Source organism: Sorex araneus, chromosome X (genome assembly GCF_027595985.1).
Source record: "Sorex araneus isolate mSorAra2 chromosome X, mSorAra2.pri, whole genome shotgun sequence".
Lineage (NCBI taxonomy): Eukaryota > Metazoa > Chordata > Mammalia > Eulipotyphla > Soricidae > Sorex > Sorex araneus.
This window is the reverse complement of record NC_073313.1, coordinates 121,128,777-121,146,996: the sequence shown is the minus strand read 5'-3', so window position 1 is coordinate 121,146,996 and position 18,220 is coordinate 121,128,777. Positions and strand designations below refer to the sequence as shown.

Below are 18,220 nucleotides of genomic sequence, written 5' to 3'. Positions count from 1 at the left end.
CCTCTGATCCTTCCAAGTCTCCTGGGGTGTGTGTAGGCTCACTCTGCCTCTGGAGAAGCCCATGGTTCTCTCTTGAGCATGTTCCTCTCCCCTCTCTCCCACTTTCTCTACTTCCTCCCCTTCGAAACCCGCCAAATAAAACCTCTTCACTTCACTGCTCGTCTATTCCTGAAATCCTTTTCTGTGATGCGAGACAAGAACCCAGTGACCCTGGGTCCCCGGGGACAGAGGCAGATGGGGAGAAAGTGACCGTCTGTGTCTCTCCTCCCTGGTTCACACAAGCCTCACCTAAGTGGGGTGCTCCGACATCACCGCCCCACCCCGAGTGATCCCTTGTAGGGGAGCTGAGATTAAAAGACCCCCGGAGAGGCCGAAAGGAGAATTTGGAGGCGCCTTGAGCTCGGGCGGCAGCAGCGTGCTGCTAACCTCGACTCCTGAGCCCAGCCACAACCTGCTGCCCCCCCCACTGACTTCTCAGGATGGTGTCGGAGGCCACCGAGCCAAGAACCCGGTGCCTGCAGCTTCTGAAGCCACAGAGAATAGCGTTAGTGAAGCCTCCTGACCCAGCCGCCACTCCCTGTCTTGCAAACAGCTGCTGTGACGGGACAGAGGCGCTTCCCCTTCTTGGGGTTAATTCCCCCTGCGGCATCTTCGCCTGTGGATTTCCTGGTGAAACAGCCTGAGCACTGAGCCAGGAGTAAGCCTCGGGCACACAGTCCCCAAAGCCAAAAAGAATTTTAAAACTCTCGAGCTTTCCAGACAGCGCCCTGAGAGCGGAATCTGGCGGGGGTCATCACTCACCAGCGGGTAGACAGGTGGTCTCTACCTGAGGCCAGGACCCGCTCCGGGCCCCGTCTTCGCGCCTTCTGAGTTCCAGGATCTGTGCCTGCCATGGGGACCCGGCACAGCACCTGGAACATGAAGGAAAGGGTCCTGGGGTGAGTGAGGGCAGGAGGAAGCCTCAGTTTCCCATCCTCGGCGGCTGCACGTGGCTCCATTTTAGCTCTCTCTGCTCCACAAACTTTCTAAAAACAATGTTCTGTGAAAAACACCCTGATTTACTGAGTTGCCCATCACACAGCTGTTTCAGCGCCACCAGAACGACCTTCCCAGTACTGAGACCCGCTTCCCTCCCCACACAGCGCTGCTGAGAGCGCCTCGGTGTCCGCTCCAGCTGCAGGGAGCAGGCCCGGGCAGGGCAGGCGCATCCAACATTTCTGACTTCCCGCAAATCCCAGGCCTTTTCTGATCAACTGGGAGTTAGCCAAGGTCCATCCAAACATTCTGCCCCAGAGCTCCCGGGGAGGCTGAGATAATGGGCCAGACCTAGGGCAAACAGCCTGACAGGGATCTGCCAGGAAACCAATTTCCATCTCAAAGGATCTGCAGGAAACCCCCCTTATCTCTAAAGTCTGCACCCCCTGTAAGACAAAGAGCCGTTTCCCTATGAAAACCCCACAAAACAAACTACATTCCTTCCCACCTGGGGAGTTTCTCTTGTTTTTCTTCTACTTTTTTTTTCCTTTGCTACTTAGGCTTTTACTTTGAAATTTTTTAATTCAAATTCTGTGGTTTACCACACTAGGAGTCCTGTTTACACATGCACATAATTCCAACACCACACAACTCATCACCAGAGTAGTCCCTCCCTCTCCCTTTGTTTTCTCTTCCTCCTTTCTAATAAAGGAGCCCATTAGCTAATAGGCTAATAAACTGAGGCTCTCCACTTGCCAACTCTGAGTCTGAGCGTCCTCAGGACTCCCAACTTCCATTCCTGAAAATACTGGAGAGCTGGGACATGCCAACCAACAGAGACCCTCCGTCCTGCCTCATCTGCCTCACTGACCCCCAGGCGCGTGAGAAATGGCGTTCCCTCCGGTTTATTCCCACCAAAACTTTAAGGACTGGCAAACGGTAAGGATCAGAACATGCTCAGAGCCAGTAGAATGAGGACCGTATCCCGTTTTGCCCTGCCTCCATCAGAAAATCAACCCTACTGAATGGAATAAAGTAGGTTCACACGTCCCTCCTCGTTTCCATCTCGAATAAAACAGAATCGGACGCCCCTTCTCGTTTCCATTTACGCCTTTTCACCTCAGGACCCCGAAGTGCGCTGCGTTTTCGGCTCTGCTTGGTACCCGCGTGGGCTAGCTAGCGCCCGGGGCTGGGATGCTGGGGTGCAGGGATGCGGGGATGCTGGGAGTCGGGGATGCGGGGATGCAAGGATGCAGGGATGCAGGGATGCTGCTGGGCGGCCTCCCTAGTGCATCCCGCCCCGCCCCCGCCCGCCTCCCGGACTCCGACGTCACCTGCGCGGGGCAGTACCTGGGCTCGGGGCCAGGCAGCAGCCTGCGGGCGGGGCTCGCTCACCCTCCGGCAGGGGGCGCAGCCGCTCAGTGTGTGCTCCGACTGCCAGGGGCAACGGGGAAACCGGCTGCAGGGAACCACTTCCGGGGCGCGGCCAAGGACCGGCGTTCGCGCTCAGCGGACTCGCCGGCGGGCGGGGGACGACCGGAACGCGGCCTTTCGGTTTCCGGATACACTTAAGGGCCGGGGCGAGTCTAGTACAAAGCGCCGGCTGGTTCCTTGTCAGTCACCGCGCGCCAGGGGGCGTGGGCGTGCTCCGCCAAGCGGCCGAGCCCGTGGCGATGACGTCACAAACGAGACCCCGGCACTGCTTGTACCTTCCTGGGCGGGGCCGCGCCGCGTGATTTCGGCACAAAGTCTCGTGGGGCGGCCTCTCCTGGCCACGCCCCCCGCCCCCACACCTGTTAGCTCTGGACCTTTCCAAGGAGGCGCGCGGCGCCGAGAGGCGGGGCCTCGTGAAGGGTCGGCCGGGCCCCGTCTTCCGGTTCCGGGCACGGAGGCGGACAGCAAGGGGGCGGGAGGTATGGAGCGGCGCGCTCCTATTGGTCGAGGGGAGCGAGAGGCGGGCCGTGCGGGGCCGGTCGCTGCGATAGGCGGGGCGCGCTTGAGTGGCGGCGCGGCGGCCCCGCGCCCGAAGCAAGGGGTGTTAGGCTGGGAAACTCAGTCGGGCCCCCCAGGGCTTAAAGCGCGGCCCGGGAGAGTGGGCCCAGATGACCGGGTGGGCTCCGTGCGGTATCGGGGAGGCGGGCCCGTCACCCGGCCTCGGTGCCGCGTCCGGCTGGGGGCTTAGGGCGCACGCCCCGGACCCCAGGGCTCCGCAGACGGGCCAGTGGCCCCTGCACCCCGGGGAGCTCCAGGCTTCTGCTCTGGGCGCGCGGCTGCAGCGACACACTGGCACCCGGGTTGTGTGTGTTTCTGTGTGTGTGTACACAATGACACAATGGAAAGAGTTCAGGATTGCTGCGGGATGGGTGTGTGTGTGTGTGTGTGTATACGTATGCACAATGAAAACAGTTCAGGGTTGTTACAGGATGGCAGTTTGCAGGGTTGCATGATGCAGCACCCCAGGGAGAGAGGGGTGGTGTGTGTGTTTGTGTGTGTGTGTGTGTGTGTGTATACGTATGCACAATGAAAACAGTTCAGGGTTACAGGATGGCAGTTTGCAGGGTTGCATGATGCAGCACCCCAGGGAGAGAGGGATGTGTGTGTGTGTGTGTGTGTGTATACGTATGCACAATGAAAACAGTTCAGGGTTACAGGATGTCAGTTTGCAGGGTTGCATGATGCAGCACCCCAGGGAGAGAGGGGTGTGTGTGTGTGTGTGTGTATGCACAATAGAAACAGTTTAGGATTGGTGTGTGTGTGTGTGTGTGTGTATGCACATATTGCAGAATGGAAAGATTTCAGTATTGTTGCAGGATGGCAGTTTGCAGGGTTGCATGGTGCACCATTCCAGGGAGAGGGGTGTGTGTGTGTGTGTATCCACAATGGAAAGAGTTCAGGATTGGTGTGTGTGTGTGTGTGTGTGTGTGTATGCACAATGGAAAGAGTTCAGGATTGTTGCAAGATGGCGGTTTGCAGGATTGCATGGTACAGCGCCCCAGGGAGGGGTGGTGTGTGTGTGTGTGTGTGTACGCACAATGGAAAGAGTTTAGGATTGGGGTGTGTGTGTGTGTACGCACAATGGAAATTCAGGGTTGGGGTGTGTGTGTACAATGGAAAGAGTTCGGGATTGTTGCCAGATGGCAGTTTGCAGTATTGCATGGTGAAGCACCTCGGAGAGGTGTGTGTGTGTGTGTGTGTGTGTGTGTGTGTGTGTGTGTGTGTGTATGTGCGCACGTATGCACAATGAAGAGTTCAGGATTGCTGCAGCATGGCAGTTTGCAGGATTGCAGGGTGCAGCGCCCTGGGAAGGGGGTTCTATCGATTATATAGATGCAGCCTCGCTCAGGCCAGGCCTGTGGGTCAGGAGCCGCAGTTCCAAACCTGCTAAAGCATCAACGTTTCTATCGGAGCTTTAGGACTGCAGCCCCCATCAACCCCGGTGCTGTTGGCAAACTGGGATGCGGTCCAGTGGGACCCTCGGGAATTCGGATCTCTGCAGATGTTACTTTTCTCTACCCTCTCTCCACCCCCCAAAGTTCCATAGGAATCTAGGGAAAATAATCAACTAAGAACAGTGGGGGGAGGGGCAAATACTTTGGGCCTTATCCATGTTTAAGGTCAAGGAATAAAGAATATAAAAATTAGCATAAATGTAGCCATAGCAGATGCACCCCCAGGGGTCAGTGATGGGTCTGTTGTAGCTTTGTGTCTATTGTGACACTATTGGGCCCGGGTGAGAGAGGAGAAAGAAAATGTTCCCTGCAAAGATTTGGGGGGTAGGGGAGGGGTGGGGGTTGGCTGCTGGGCGCTTCCCAGAGAGTCTTAGTCATTCATTGGGCGGCCTGGGTATGACATTCCCCTGGGTATGACAGGAGGAATCCGGTTCAAGGCCTGTTGCTCAGACTGGAGCTTCTTCCGTCTGCGGGCTTGGCCGCTGGCTGCCTGCGCCTGGCGGACTCGAAGAACCCCAAGGGGGTGAACCTGAAAAGCCGTGAGAAGGCCCCCACGGGAGCGGAGTGTGCATCCGCCGGCTCCTCTTTCCGTGCCAAGGGCCCTTCCCTCCTCTCGGGGCAGCCCCTGCCTCCCGCCAACGGGGCCACGTCCTGTGCCAGCTCCACGTGTCCTGAGTGTCTCTTGAAAGCGCCACGGTGCCGTGGCCCCCTCCCCTTTGAGCGGGTGCCCTGCTCTGTTGGGGGTGTGGGAAGCCCAGCACCATGGTGTCCGTGCCTTAGAGGCGGGCCACGCCTGTCGCAGGCTGGCAGAGCACAGGGGCACGAGCCACTGTCACTGCTGCCCTCGTTCCTCCCCCTCTCAAAAGCGCCTTTTCTGACTGTCATGGTGTGGAAGGTTCTTTCTCTGTCCCTTGAAGCAGGAGAGACACTGGAAGGAGAGCTTCAACTTCTTCCTTCCTTCCTTCCTTCCTTCCTTCCTTCCTTCCTTCCTTCCTTCCTTCCTTCCTTCCTTCCTTCCTCTCTTCCTTCTTTTTCTTTCTCGTGCTTTCTTTCTTTTCTTTCTTTCTTTCTCTTTCTTCCTCTCTTTCGCTATCTCCTTCCTTCCTTCTTCCATTCCTTCCTTCTTCTGTTCCTTCTTCTTCCTTTCTTTTTCTTTCTTTCTTTCTTTCTTTCTTTCTTTCTTTCTTTCTTTCTTTCTTTCTTTCTTTCTTTCTTTTTTTCTCTCTTTCGCTATCTCCTTCCTTCCTTCCTTCCTTCCTTCCTTCCTTCCTTCCTTCCTCCCTCCCTCCCTCCCTCCCTTCCTTCCTTCTTTCTTTGTCTCTATTTAAACCAAACTGCTTTTCCACCGACGAGGCTGTGCCACGTTAGCTCAGTTCTCGCCGATGGTGTAAGTTCCTCGAGCTGTGCAGTGTTGTGACACGTCTGTGAGCAATTAATCCCGTCCTGAGCGCAGACACGTGTAATTAAGAGGAGCACCTGATGCGGGTGTATTTTTTGGTGGAAGCAAATTTAGACTTGGAGGTGAGGTGCGCAGCCTTTACCACCCCCCAAACTTCTTCCCCTACGCACACGCGCGCGCACACACACGCACACACACGCACGCACACACACACACACACACACACACACACACACACAAACCCAGCCCTCAGCACCGGGAGGGCCAGTGGCAGACCTTATGGGGTCTGGGGTGACTGTCCCTGCTGAAGGCTCCAGGATTCTCCTGGGGTGCGGAGGGGGCGCCCCAGGCTGTGCTCAGGGTTGACTCCTGACCCTGCACTCAGGGATCCCTCCTGGCAGGCTCAGGGGACTGTGTGGGGAGGGGAGGGGACGGGGCCAGTCCGGCCTGGTGCCATGGTCACCCAGGGGAGGGGGCCTCTGAGCCGCCTCCGCTGTCTCTCAGCTCCCCCAGTCCGTGCCCCTGCCCTTCACAGCCATGACATGCACGCACTGTGGTCCCCACCTCTCGCTCCCCCGCCTTCCATCCTGCTCCCCCGGGGCTCCCGGTCTCCGAGCACGGCTGCCCTGACGCCCTCTGTGCCTCCCAACTCCCCCGCCTCTGTTCTGTCCAGCTCTCCTCTGCGGCCCGGCCTCCGTGGCGCATTGGACCCAAAGCCTTCGGGTGGGGCTGCCCCGGCTGTCTTTCCCTCGGCCCCACTCTGCTCCTGAGCCAGAAGGGTCTTTCTTGACTCGTCCCCCGAACAGGCTCCGGCCACGGAAGCTCACTGCTTGCACGCACCTGGGACGGAGCGAGGGAGCACTAGAGCTAGAGTCTGACCAGCCCATGGCCACGAGGCCCCACACCATCCTGGCACGCGCCCTGTGGTCCTCGCCGGAAGTGGGCACGAGCTCCTGGCGTCCTCCGGGCCCGGTCTGGGTATGGAGCTCCGTCTGCGGCCGGTCGCTCGCTGCAGTGACCATCCGTGCTCGCTCTGCAGAAGCCAAGGGGAAGGTTCTGGATCCCAGGCTTCCATGCTGGAGAGGAGGGCGCCCGGCCTGTGTGCAGGGGGGCTGCCTCAGTCCGCAGCCGGGGACCCCAGCTCTGTTTGGGTTTTGATTATTGCCTGCCCCCCCAGCAATGCTCAGAGCTCTGTGCTCAGGAATGACTCCCCACGGTGCTCAGGGGACCCTGCGGGTGCCGGGGATCCAACACAGGTCTGCCGTGTGCAAGGCAGGCGCCCTCCCTGCTGTGCTCTCGCTCCAGTCCCCCTTCTGCTTGCTCGTCGACGCTCCTCTCCCCGCCAAGGCCAGTGTCCCCCAGTTCCCGGCCCCGGTGCAGCTCCGGAGTGTCCAGGCCAGACTTGCTCTTCCTGCCATTAGGAAGCCGAGTGTCTGGGGAAGAGGATGTTAGCCACTTTGGGGGAGCCGCAGTACAAACCTCCCCTGCCCGGCTGGGCGTCGGGCTCAGTCACAGAGCGTTTGGACTACATGGCACATGCTCCGGATTCAGTTCCAGCCCACAGCCACATACACACACAGATAAATACAGACACAGACACATACAGAAATACACAGTGTTGCAACAATGTTGCAGTAAGGTTTACAGACCGAGGCATTTAAGACATACTCGCGAAAGAAATCCACATTTTTTGCAAGGATCACATAACTGTCTCCGGAGGTTTTTGTGCTGTGGCCTGCCGGAGAACAACCTGTTCAGCCCCTTTTATTAACTAGCTTGATGTTCTAACCAAAGATATTCAGCCACAGAGGCAGAATATGCAAATTAACTTAGTCAATGGAAACAGTATCAAAGTCAGTTACACAGCCGGAAGTATAGTCAGTTAAAGTAACTGTAACAGAAAAACTACATTTATATCCAAGCCTAGCTAGGCCTGAGATTACAGGATGTTGTACACCAACACACAGACACATAGACATGCACACAGACTCAGACACACAAATACACAGAGACACACACATAGAAATTCACAGATACCAACAGACACACACACCGGGGTACATAGAAATACCCAGACAGTACACAGAGACGCCCATAAATACACAGACACACACATATAGAAATGCACAAAGACAAACGCAGACACACAGCAGGCAGACTCACACAGGCACAGACACACATAGAAATACCCGGACACACAGAGAAATACAAAGATACACATAGACACACACACAGATATAGACATACAACAGACACACACACAGAAATACACAGACACACACACACATAGGAATGCACACACACACACGCAGGGGGACAGGGAAATCGTCCCCCTCCCTTGTCAGGGTGGCGAGGCTTCAGGATGAGGGACAAAGCAGCAGAAAAAAGTGCTAGATCAGGCATGAGACCTTTCCCAGTTCCCCACATGTGGGCCAGCCGGGTCCGGGTCGGTTTCAGAACCGAGGGGGTGAGGGGTGAGATTGGAAATCGGTGAAGCCTGCTTGCCAGGGCCCAGAGCGGGGTGGCAGAGTCGGGAGTCGGGGGTCCAGCCCGATGGGGGCGGGGGGTCAGAGTGCAGGTGCTTTTCTCAGAGAACACGACTCCGCGTCAGAGTCCGACGCATCCGTCTGGACATCCCCGCCCAGCGGGCACTCGCTCTCACTGTCTCAGGAATGTAAAGCGTTCACCTACACGTTTGCCGAAGAAATCCGCGGGCAGTCCTTCGGGGCCATGACGCCCGGCTACGACTTCATGGCCCGACTCAGGTCAGTGGCCCCCACAGACCCCCCCGCCCCAGCCCTCCCAGCCCACTTCCTGCCAAGGCCCTGGCGGGGCCGCGCTGCCTAGGGCCTGCGGGCGTGGTGGGGGGCTCAGGCGGCCCCGTTTTTGCCCTGCAGTTGTGGGATGGAGACCATCCTCCCCGCAAACGCCCACCAGCTGGCCCACCGCCGCCTGCACATGTCCATCACTGACACCAGCACCAGGCAGAACTTGGTGTCCAGCTTCAGCTCCCGGGAGGACCTCATCAAGGTACGGCAGTGCCCGCGCTGGCTCCTGGCGCCTCTGCTCGGCGCTTGGCCACCCTCCCTGTACCCCGGGCTCGCCAGGGTCCTGCTAGCTCACTGTCCCCGCATGCGTGGTACACACCGTCAGCTGTAGCTCACTCTCCCCGCGTGTGTGGTACACACCATCCTGCTATAGCTCACTGTCCCCGCGTGCATGGTACACACCATCCTGCTGTAGCTCACTGACCTGCGTGCATGGTACACACCATCCTGCTACCGTCCTACTATAGCTCACTGTCCCCACGTGCGTTGTACATATCATCTGCAATAGCTCACTGTCCCCGTATCCATGGTACACACCGTCCTGCTACCGTTCTGCTATAGCTCACTATCCTTGCGTGCGTGGTACACACCATCCCGCTATAGCTCACTGTCCCCGCATGTATGGTACACCCCGTCCTGCTGTAGCTCACTGTCCCTGTTCTGCATGGCACCTACCACCACAGGGTAGGACTGTAGCACAGTGGGGCGGGGGTGGAAGCCTCGGGGCACAGTTGGGACATGTCCTGTTTGTTTGCTTCTGACGGGGACAGTTAGAGGCCAGGGACAGTGTACTGAGCAGAGCTTGTCTCGTATGCGGCAGACCCAGATTTGATCCCTGGCACCCCAGAGGGTGCCCCGATCCTGCCCGGAGTAAGCCCTGAGCACTGCCAGGTGTGGCCTAAATAAAAACCAATGGGAGGGAAAAGAATGGGGAGAATTGGAGGCCAGACAGCTAGTGCAGAGGTTCCGGGGCTTGTCTGGGGCGTGGCCTACCCGGGCTTGATCCCCACATGGCATAGCGTCCCCTGAGCACTGCCAGGAGTCAGCCCTGAGTCCTGCAGGCTCCGGTCCCCGAATAAAGCAGAAAGGGTCGTTTCCAGGAGTCTGTGTGGGGGTGGGGGGACGCTCAGTCATTCATTTCTCCTTTAGGCAAAAAAGTGAGTGATCGGTGCTCAGTGATCCAGGCACTAGTGGACTGGCCAGTACCCCGGGGAGGCGGCTTGTCTCCTGCCGTCCAGCCCCGCTCTCCTGCGGCTTCCTGCCACGCTGCACAGTGCAGCACCCTCAGTCTGTGGCCCCCTGCCAGTGGGCAGGACAGCCCAGTGCACCGTCCATCCTGCGGTACGTCCCAGCAGAGACGAGGCGGGAGGCGCCCAGGGCTCTCCTGTCGGCCGGGAGCGCCCCAGCTCGGGACCAGAACGGCGCCTCCTCCAGGCTGTGCACTGCCCAGGTCCCAGTGGGCACGTGTGGCCGCAAAGGCCCGGTCCTTGGGAGAAGTTGACTGGCAGGCAGCTGAGAGCCACGCTCAGTCCCCTTCCTTAGAGGGGAGACAGGGTCCGGCCGGGAGGGAGCTCGCCAGCACGCGGTCCACCTGGGTTCACTCCCAGGGTCTCAGAGCACTGCCAAGAGTGGTCCCTGAGTGCAGACCCAGGAGGAAGCCGGGAGGGTTCTAAAACCAAAAGGGGGGGGGGAACAGCCGTCCTCTGGAAAAGGCGCCAAGCCACTCCATTCTCCTGGGGACACAGCACGCCGCAGGGCACGCACCAGAGTGTGTCTGGGAAGAGCCGCGGGGCACGGGCCGGGAGCAAGCAGGGACAGCAGACGCTTGGATGTGGCACTCGGGCATCACCTGCAGCTGCCCCTGTGCACGAAGGCTGTGACAGCAGCTGCCCAAGGAAGTGGACCCCCAGGAGAAATGAGTCCGCGACTTCCTAGTCCCCAGCATCACTCGGCGCCCCTCGCACCAGGCTCCTTCTACTCTGGCATCCCGGCTTAGAGGAACACGTTTCCCCAGCGTCTTCTTACCGTCAGCCGTGGACTGGCAGACTGCAAACGGAGAAACCACCCAGCCATGCCCGATTCCTCCCCACAGAGCAGAACGCAGAACGGGGGATCCTTCTGGGGAAGAACAAGACGGCCAGGACAACCATCAGTGTGTGTGGCATGACAGTGCCTGTGTGTGAGGGGACATGTGGGGGTGTGAGTGTGGGTGTATGTGTGGGGGTGATATGTGAGTGCGTGTCTGTGCATGTGAGAGTGTGGTAGTGTATGTGTGCGTCTGTTGTGTATGACTGTGTGCATGAATGAGTATGAGTGTTGTGTGTACTTGGACGTGTGACTACGTGTGACTGTCAGGGTTTATGTGCCTGTATGTGTCAGTGTGTGGGGGTTATATATGTTGTGCGTGCATGCATGTGCATGTGTGTGTTGTGTGTGCATGCATGTGACTTGTGTGCCTGGGTGTGCAGCTTATTGTGTGTGCATGCGTGTGTGAGTTGTGTGTACATGGATGTGTCAGTATGTATAGGTATATGAGTGCATGCATGTGTGTGGGTGTTGCTTGTGCTTGTGTCAGTATGTGTGGAGGTGAGTGTTGTGTGTGCATGCACGTATTTTGTGTGCATCTAGATGTCAATATGTTTGGGTTTATGAGTGCCACGTGTGCATGCATGTGTATATGTGAGTATGAGTGGTTTGTGTGCATACGTGTATCGTGTGGGCATGGGTGTGCATGCCTGTGTATGAGCGTTGCTTGTGCATGTGTCAGAATGCATGGGTGTGTTTGTTACCTGTACATGCACGTGTGTGTTGTTTGTAATGGCATGTGTCAGCATGTGTGTGTTACCTGTGCATACATGTGAGTGTTATGTGCATATAAGTGTTGGTCTGTGTGTGCATATGTGCATTGTGCATGCATCAGTATATATAGATGTGAGTGTTAGGTGTGCATATGCGTGTCATGTGCATGTATGTGTCAGTCTGTGTATGCATGTGTATTGTGTGTAAATATACGTGTCTGTGTGTTGTGTGTGCATGTATGTTATGTGTGTATAAGTCACCATGTGTGTTCTGTATGCATGCATGTGTTGTGTGCATGTATGTGTCAATATGTGTGAGAGTAGTGTGCATGTGTGTACATGTGTCAGTGTGGGTCTGTGAGTGTTGTGTGTGCATGCATGTGTTGGAATATTTGGGTATGAGTGATTTGTATGGATGTATATGTCATGTGTGGGCATGGGAGTGTGCATGTGTGACATGTGCATGTGTGGTCAGCACATGTGGGTTTATGAGTGTTGTGTGTGCATGCATGTGTGTGTTGTCCTCATGGGTCAGTATGTGTGGGTGTGGGTTTTGTATGTGCTTTCATGTGTGAGTGCTGGTGTGCATGTATGTGTCAGTCTGTAAATATGCTTGCATGTGTGAGTGCTGTATGTATGTAATGTGTCGGTCTGTAAGTGTGCATGTGTGTGTATTATGTGTGCATGTATGTGTCAGTATGTGTGTGACCATTGTGTATGCATGTGTGTGGTATGGGTGTTGTGTGCATACACACACGTGTGGCATGAGGCCTGGCGCCTGTGACTGGAGGCAGGGCAGCGTGGGCGTGTCCTGGCTTCCCGGCGTCCGGTCTCTTCCCCCAAGATGGAAGACCGTGTGCATTTCCACAGTTGTGGGTGCGCCTGATGCCGGCCAGGTGTGCCTCTGGCCTGGAGGCCACCGTGCCAGGCTGTAGCTGCCCCGACTCCCGGCGGCCTTCCAGCCCCCACCCTGTTTCTCTGTCCACTGCTCCCTGACTCCCGTCCCTCTCACGGTGCCCCCGGGTGTGTACATGTGTCAGTATGCGTGGGTCTGAGTGTTGTGTGTGCATGCATGTGTTGGAATATGTGTGTATGAGTGATGTGTATGGATGTATATGTCATGTGTGGGCATGGGAGTGTGCCCCGGTGTGGGTGCCCGCTTCTCATCCCATCCAGTTGCCCGGGTTCTGGGCACCTTCCGCTCCTGCTGCCCAGAGGGGGACAGCCCAAGGGGCCGCCCGAGTGCGCCTTCCTGCCAGCCTCAAGTAGGCGCAGGGAGCGAGAGAGGGGTGTTGTTTCAGGGTCTTGGCCCCCCTTTGAGGCTGGGCAGGTGCCTTTTGGATGAGCCCCCAGAGGGATGGTCAGTGTGGCTCGTGGGAGCCGGGGGCCGGCTGCAGAATTACCCGGGTTCCCGGGGATGCCCTCCTGTGGCTGGGAGCAGGTCCAGCTGCCAGAGTGGCCTGCACAGTCTCTCCCTCCCGGCCAGAGCTCGGGAGAGCCAGCAGGAGCCACTGAGCATTGCCGGGTGTGGCCCCGAAGCAAAGCCAAACCCAGCTGGGATGAGGGCAATCTCTGCGCCTGTGCTCACTGCCGAGAGTCCCCCGGGTGTTGGCGAGAAAGCTGCCCCTCAGAGAGGGGAAGGCAAACAGGCCACCGCAGCCATCTGGCCGGCCGTGATGCTTTCTCATGAAGGGGCAGAGCACGGCTCCCTTTCTGTCCAGCAAAAGGCACCCTGTCCATGCAGTGGCGCCCAACATGCTCGGGCTGAGAGAGTCAGGCGGATCTTGGCTGTCAGCTCTCGAGGGACCGGGAACGGGCTGGACGAGTCAGCCACGCACCAGAAGAGAGGCAGCAGCAGCCGGACACGTCAGTGGGTTTGGAGGCGTGACAGGTGTTTTCTGGCTCACTGCTCATTTCACCTCAGCAATGCAGATTCTGAGGGTTATTATCTGCAGGGAAGTGATTGCATCGTGTGTCACCCCAACACCCCTAAAGCACTGCCAGCGTTAACTGGTGAACTTCCCATGATCCTTTGACTCCTGGTAGGCTGTGGGGAGGGGGCCCCACCTGCCCCGGCGCTGGGGTGCATCTGCGTGGAGTGTGTCCTGCGGGCGCATCTCTGTGTGGTTTTTGCTGACATCTGTATGTCATATCTATCTGTTTCTGTCATCATGTTGTATCTCTCTGTTTATGTCATCTGTATGTACTGTACTGACCTGCATTGCTCACACCATTCCAGCCTTTCCTCACACCATCACACACATTACCCACAGCCATTACACTGTTACTCAGCCAGGACATCATTACTCATACTGTCACTCACCCCAGAACTCAACCTGTTACTCACAATGTTGCCCTCACGTGTTACTCACACTGTTACCCTGGTACTGACCCACGTTACTCACTCCATTGCACCCTTTTCTCACACCATCACTCACAGCCTGGCTCTGTGACTCAGCCAGGACACTATTACTCATACCATTACTCACCCTAGAACTCAACCTGTTACCCGCGGTGTTACCCACAGCCATTGCTCACACTGTTACTCAGCCACTGCACCATCAGTCACAGTTACTCACACAGTGTTCACAGCGGTTGCACCATTAGCCATGACACCACTACTCACACCATTACTCACACACTCACTCACCCTCAACTCCCACTGTCACGGTGCTTATGCCATTACCCACACCACTCCGCAGTTACTCGCACCATTATAGCCATCAGTCACACTGTAGCCATTATACCCTTACTCACACTGTGACTATGTGTGAGTACACCCTGACTCACACTGTTATAGCCATTACACTCAGATCATTACCCTTTCACCCACTCTCTTACAACATTACCCTACTATGCTCACTGTTACTCACTGCTGTTACTCACACTGCTCTGGCCTGTCATGCATGGACGTTTTGTGTTGCAGAATTCTGTTTTCATCCCTAAAGTCACTGCTAAACTTTTCCGTGAGAATGACAAAGGATGTCCCCTCCCCCACCTGTGCCATCCTGCTGTCCCTTTCTGGAAGAAGACAGTGTTTGCAGGTGTCTGTGCCTGGGTTGGTCCTTCCCGCGTCCAAACGCTGTGGTAGGACCATTCTAAGGAGTCTCGGGTTCTTTCTGGAGGTAGGTCAAGCCAGAGCGAAAATGGTTTCAGTTTCCAGAACTTCGAGGAGAAGCAGCGAGAGTGGGCTTTGGGTGGGTCCTCGGATCTGTTTCTGGAATGGAAAGGGCTGGCGGGGTGACCTTACACCATCTGGTTTGTCTCAGACTGGAATTGAGCAGAGACACCCGTCAGGCATGTCCGCCTTGTCACGTTTTAGGGACGCAAGACCATGAAGTGGAGACTATGTCCCTTCACCTACAGAACAGCCTGGTGCTCAGAAACACGCCACACTCACACTGGTCCACACCGCCAACGTGATATGAAGGGCAGGCAAAGTCTCTGGGGGTTTCCTGATCACTTCACCACTTCTTATTTCCTCTTTGTTCCTTTCCTGCTGGGGCAGTACGGCTATGGCCAAATTGCCCAGGAGGCCACACGTACCCGTTTGTTGAGTGATATTCACCAGCACGCACAGACACCAGGGAGCGAAACTCAGGCAGGAGTGCACGCACCTCAGCAAGGCAGTGTGGTGGAAACACACGGAAAACCACTGAAGAGTCAGAAAAAAGGGGCAAAGTCCACTCATTGTTAGGAAACATATGCAGCTCCGAGACACCGGCCTGTCTTAGGAAAACAGGCCATCACCACCTCCCACGTGACCGGAGCCCACAGCCACGGCCAGCCACAGCCACGGCCTCTCTACTCTCCCTGGGCTTCACGTCATTCCGAGCACCTGGGTTGGAACCTGGGTCAAAGCTGCCTCGGCAGCTCTCATGTGAGACAGGACCTTGACCTCCCTTGTGCTCTCTCTTAGACCTCAGTAATTTTATCAGAAAATGGACTCAGAAATTATTCCATGTAGCTGAGAGGGTCTTCTTCATCTACACTGTGCTAAATCGTGCAACATTTTTTTTTCAGCTTCAGGGGCCACGGCTGGCAGTGCTTGGGGCATACCCTCGGCTCTGTGCTCAGGGTCACTCCTGGCTGGTTCGAGGGACCATGTGCAGTGCTAGAGATCAAACCCAACTCAGCTCCATGCAGGCAAAGTGCCCTACCCACTGTGCTATTCTGCCAGTTTCCTGCAGTGGTTTTCCTGGTGGCTCCGGGACACTCTCTCGGTTTGCTGTGTACTTCAGGCCTCCGTTTGCTTTAGGGCGCTAAATTTGGGGATACTCCAGAGCAAACACTTCCCCCTCCTGGGCCCTCTCCCATCTCTCTCAGCTCTCCATGGGCATCACCTGGTTCTTTCCCAAACTCCTCTCTCTTCTCGCAGTTGAGCACGAACCAGTAGACGCACCAAGTAACGTCTCCACCTTCCAGGACTGCTACCACAGTCACTGTTTACTGTGAGCGGGCAAAAAAGAGGAAGGATTTCAGTCAGGGTGTGTAAGAAGAGGGAAGCGAAGGGAAAACAGGCCAGACAGATGGTCCCAGGGTCAGGCACCTGCTGGGCTCTTGCCAGGCCTGGGTTGAATTCCTGGTTCCACACATGGTTCCCAGAGCCCCACCAGGAGTCATCCGAGCACAGAGCCTGGAATCAGCCCTGGGCATAGCTGGGTGTGGCTGCCCCAAAACAGAGAGAGAAAGAAGAGAAAATGGAAAAGGAGAACAGGAAGAGGAAGGAAGGGGGAGGAGAGCACAGGAGAGGAGAGGAGGAGGAGATAGAGGAGAGGAGAGGAGGAGGAAGAGGAAGAGAAAAGGAAAGGAGGAGGAGGAAGAGGGGAGGGGTGGGAGAGGAGAGGAAGAGAGGAGTGGGGAGGGAGGGGAGGAGAGCAGAGAAGATCTATTTGACCTGGAGGTGGGGGAGGACAGAGAGAACCAGAGAGGCAGACAGAATGAGAGAGACACACAGAGAGAGAGAATCAGAGAGACAGAGACAGAGAGAGCCAGAGAGCCAGAAGAGAGCCAGAGAGCCAGAGACACACAGAAGAGAGATAAAGGGACAGAATAAGAGAGACACAGAGAGAGAGAGAGACAGAAACAGAGTGCCAGAGAGAGAGAGTGAGAAAGGCAGGCAGACAGACAGACAGACAGACAGACGAGAGACAAAGAGACAGAATGAGAGAGACAGAGAAACAGAGGGCCAGAAAAAGAGAGAGAGAGAGAGAGAGAGACCAAAGAGAGACAATGAGACAGAATGAGAGAGAGACAGAGACAGAGACAGAGAGACAGAGACAGGGAGCTAGAGAGCCAGAGAGAGAGAAAGAGAGATGCGGGGGTTAGGCAGGCTGTGGGAAGGGTCGCTGTGGAAGGCACAGAGGTGTGGAGGGCGGGACAGGAGAGGCGAGGCAGGGAGGGAGCGAGCACCCAGGCTGGGATCTGAGCGTGGTTGGCGCAGGGCTGTGGCGGGCGGGGGCAGAGCTCAGCCTCGGGGCTGCAGGAATCAGGAATCGCCCCTTCCCCCAGGAGCTGGCCTAGGCGTCACTCACCCAGGCGGAGAGCGAGAGCGCCGCCGCTCTGCAGCGCGGACCCCCCGCGCTGCAGCGCGGACCCCTCCGCACGCACGGACCGATGGAGCCGGGCTGGGGGCTGCGGGCGGGCGGGCGGGCGTCAGACTCAGCCCCTTCCCGCGGCCCCGGACAGCGTGGGGCCCGAGCCTCCTTCCCCTGCCTCCCTCCGTCGGGCCACAAGCCCCCTCCACCCAAGGGACCCCGGGCCCGAGGACGCGCCTGCCTGATGCCCAGGGCGCGCGGCCCCGCGTTCCCGGGCGCACCTCTGGCAGAGGATCCCCAGGAGCTCGCACTGGGCGGCAGCCCCGGGCTCCGCTGCACTGGCCCTGCCCCGGATGCTGGCCCTGTCCCTCCCTGGGGTCAGTAGAGCCCCGGCAAGGACAGCGCGCTCGGATCCCTTAATTCGTCAATGCCTGTTATATAGTTACAGTTTCCTGATGTAGGTTCAAAAGATTCAAATTTTCATTGGCGTCATGCCAAAGCCCTGTATGATGTTTCTTGATTCATTCCCACGGATATTTGGTCTTGTTGTATTTCATGTCAGTAACACAACTCCAAGTAAAGTTATAATGACATCGTAACTTGGATGGAATCAACAAAAATGAAGGTTATTTAACAATAAATACCCATTTCCCAACACCAATACCCATAATACAATTAGTAATCATACAATTATCACAAGTCACATTCCAAATTCCCTGTTGTAACGTGATATTAGCATACCCAAACATAAATGCCCAAGGAAGTGGCACGCATACTTCAATGGATCCATCAGTTTGAGCGGCACCATAACCTAGAGAGAAGTGCACATTTTGTTTGTCCTGGCTGCCAGTGACTGGCCGCAATTTTTCCACATCACCTGGAAAAGAATCATTGTTCTTCCCCATGGCCAAGGCCATTTTCCATATTCCATTTGATATCCTTCAGTCATCAAAGCCCACGGCATGTCTGCGACCTTCCATTCTCCATAAATGCTGTTATCCGGTGTGCGATGATGCCAACAAAACCAGGCAAGATTATGCATTGTCCAAGAACTGCCCTGTAAGCTTTTGCAAGGGGACCATACAGCAGACAAAGATGGTACAATTGTTGGAGAACATATTTCCAAATCTAAAGGTGACAGAGATTCTCTATGGAAGTGAGACCGTTTAGAAAACCCTGTTCCATTAATGGTAACAATAGTAGTTAAATTCTTCCAGTATGTTACACGATCGTA

At 56.4% G+C, this 18,220-nt stretch overlaps 1 protein-coding gene across 1 annotated transcript in view; it reads left to right on the top strand.

Moving 5' to 3' along the window:
* Positions 1-2,832: 2,832 nt before the first annotated feature.
* The window catches only part of LOC101549703 (patatin-like phospholipase domain-containing protein 4), a 134,713-nt gene continuing 119,325 nt past the window's right edge, over positions 2,833-18,220 (top strand). The window contains exon 1 of the mRNA XM_055123549.1: positions 2,833-2,888. The gene's annotated coding sequence lies outside the window, so the exon portion shown is untranslated. The remainder of the gene's footprint in view (positions 2,889-18,220) is intronic.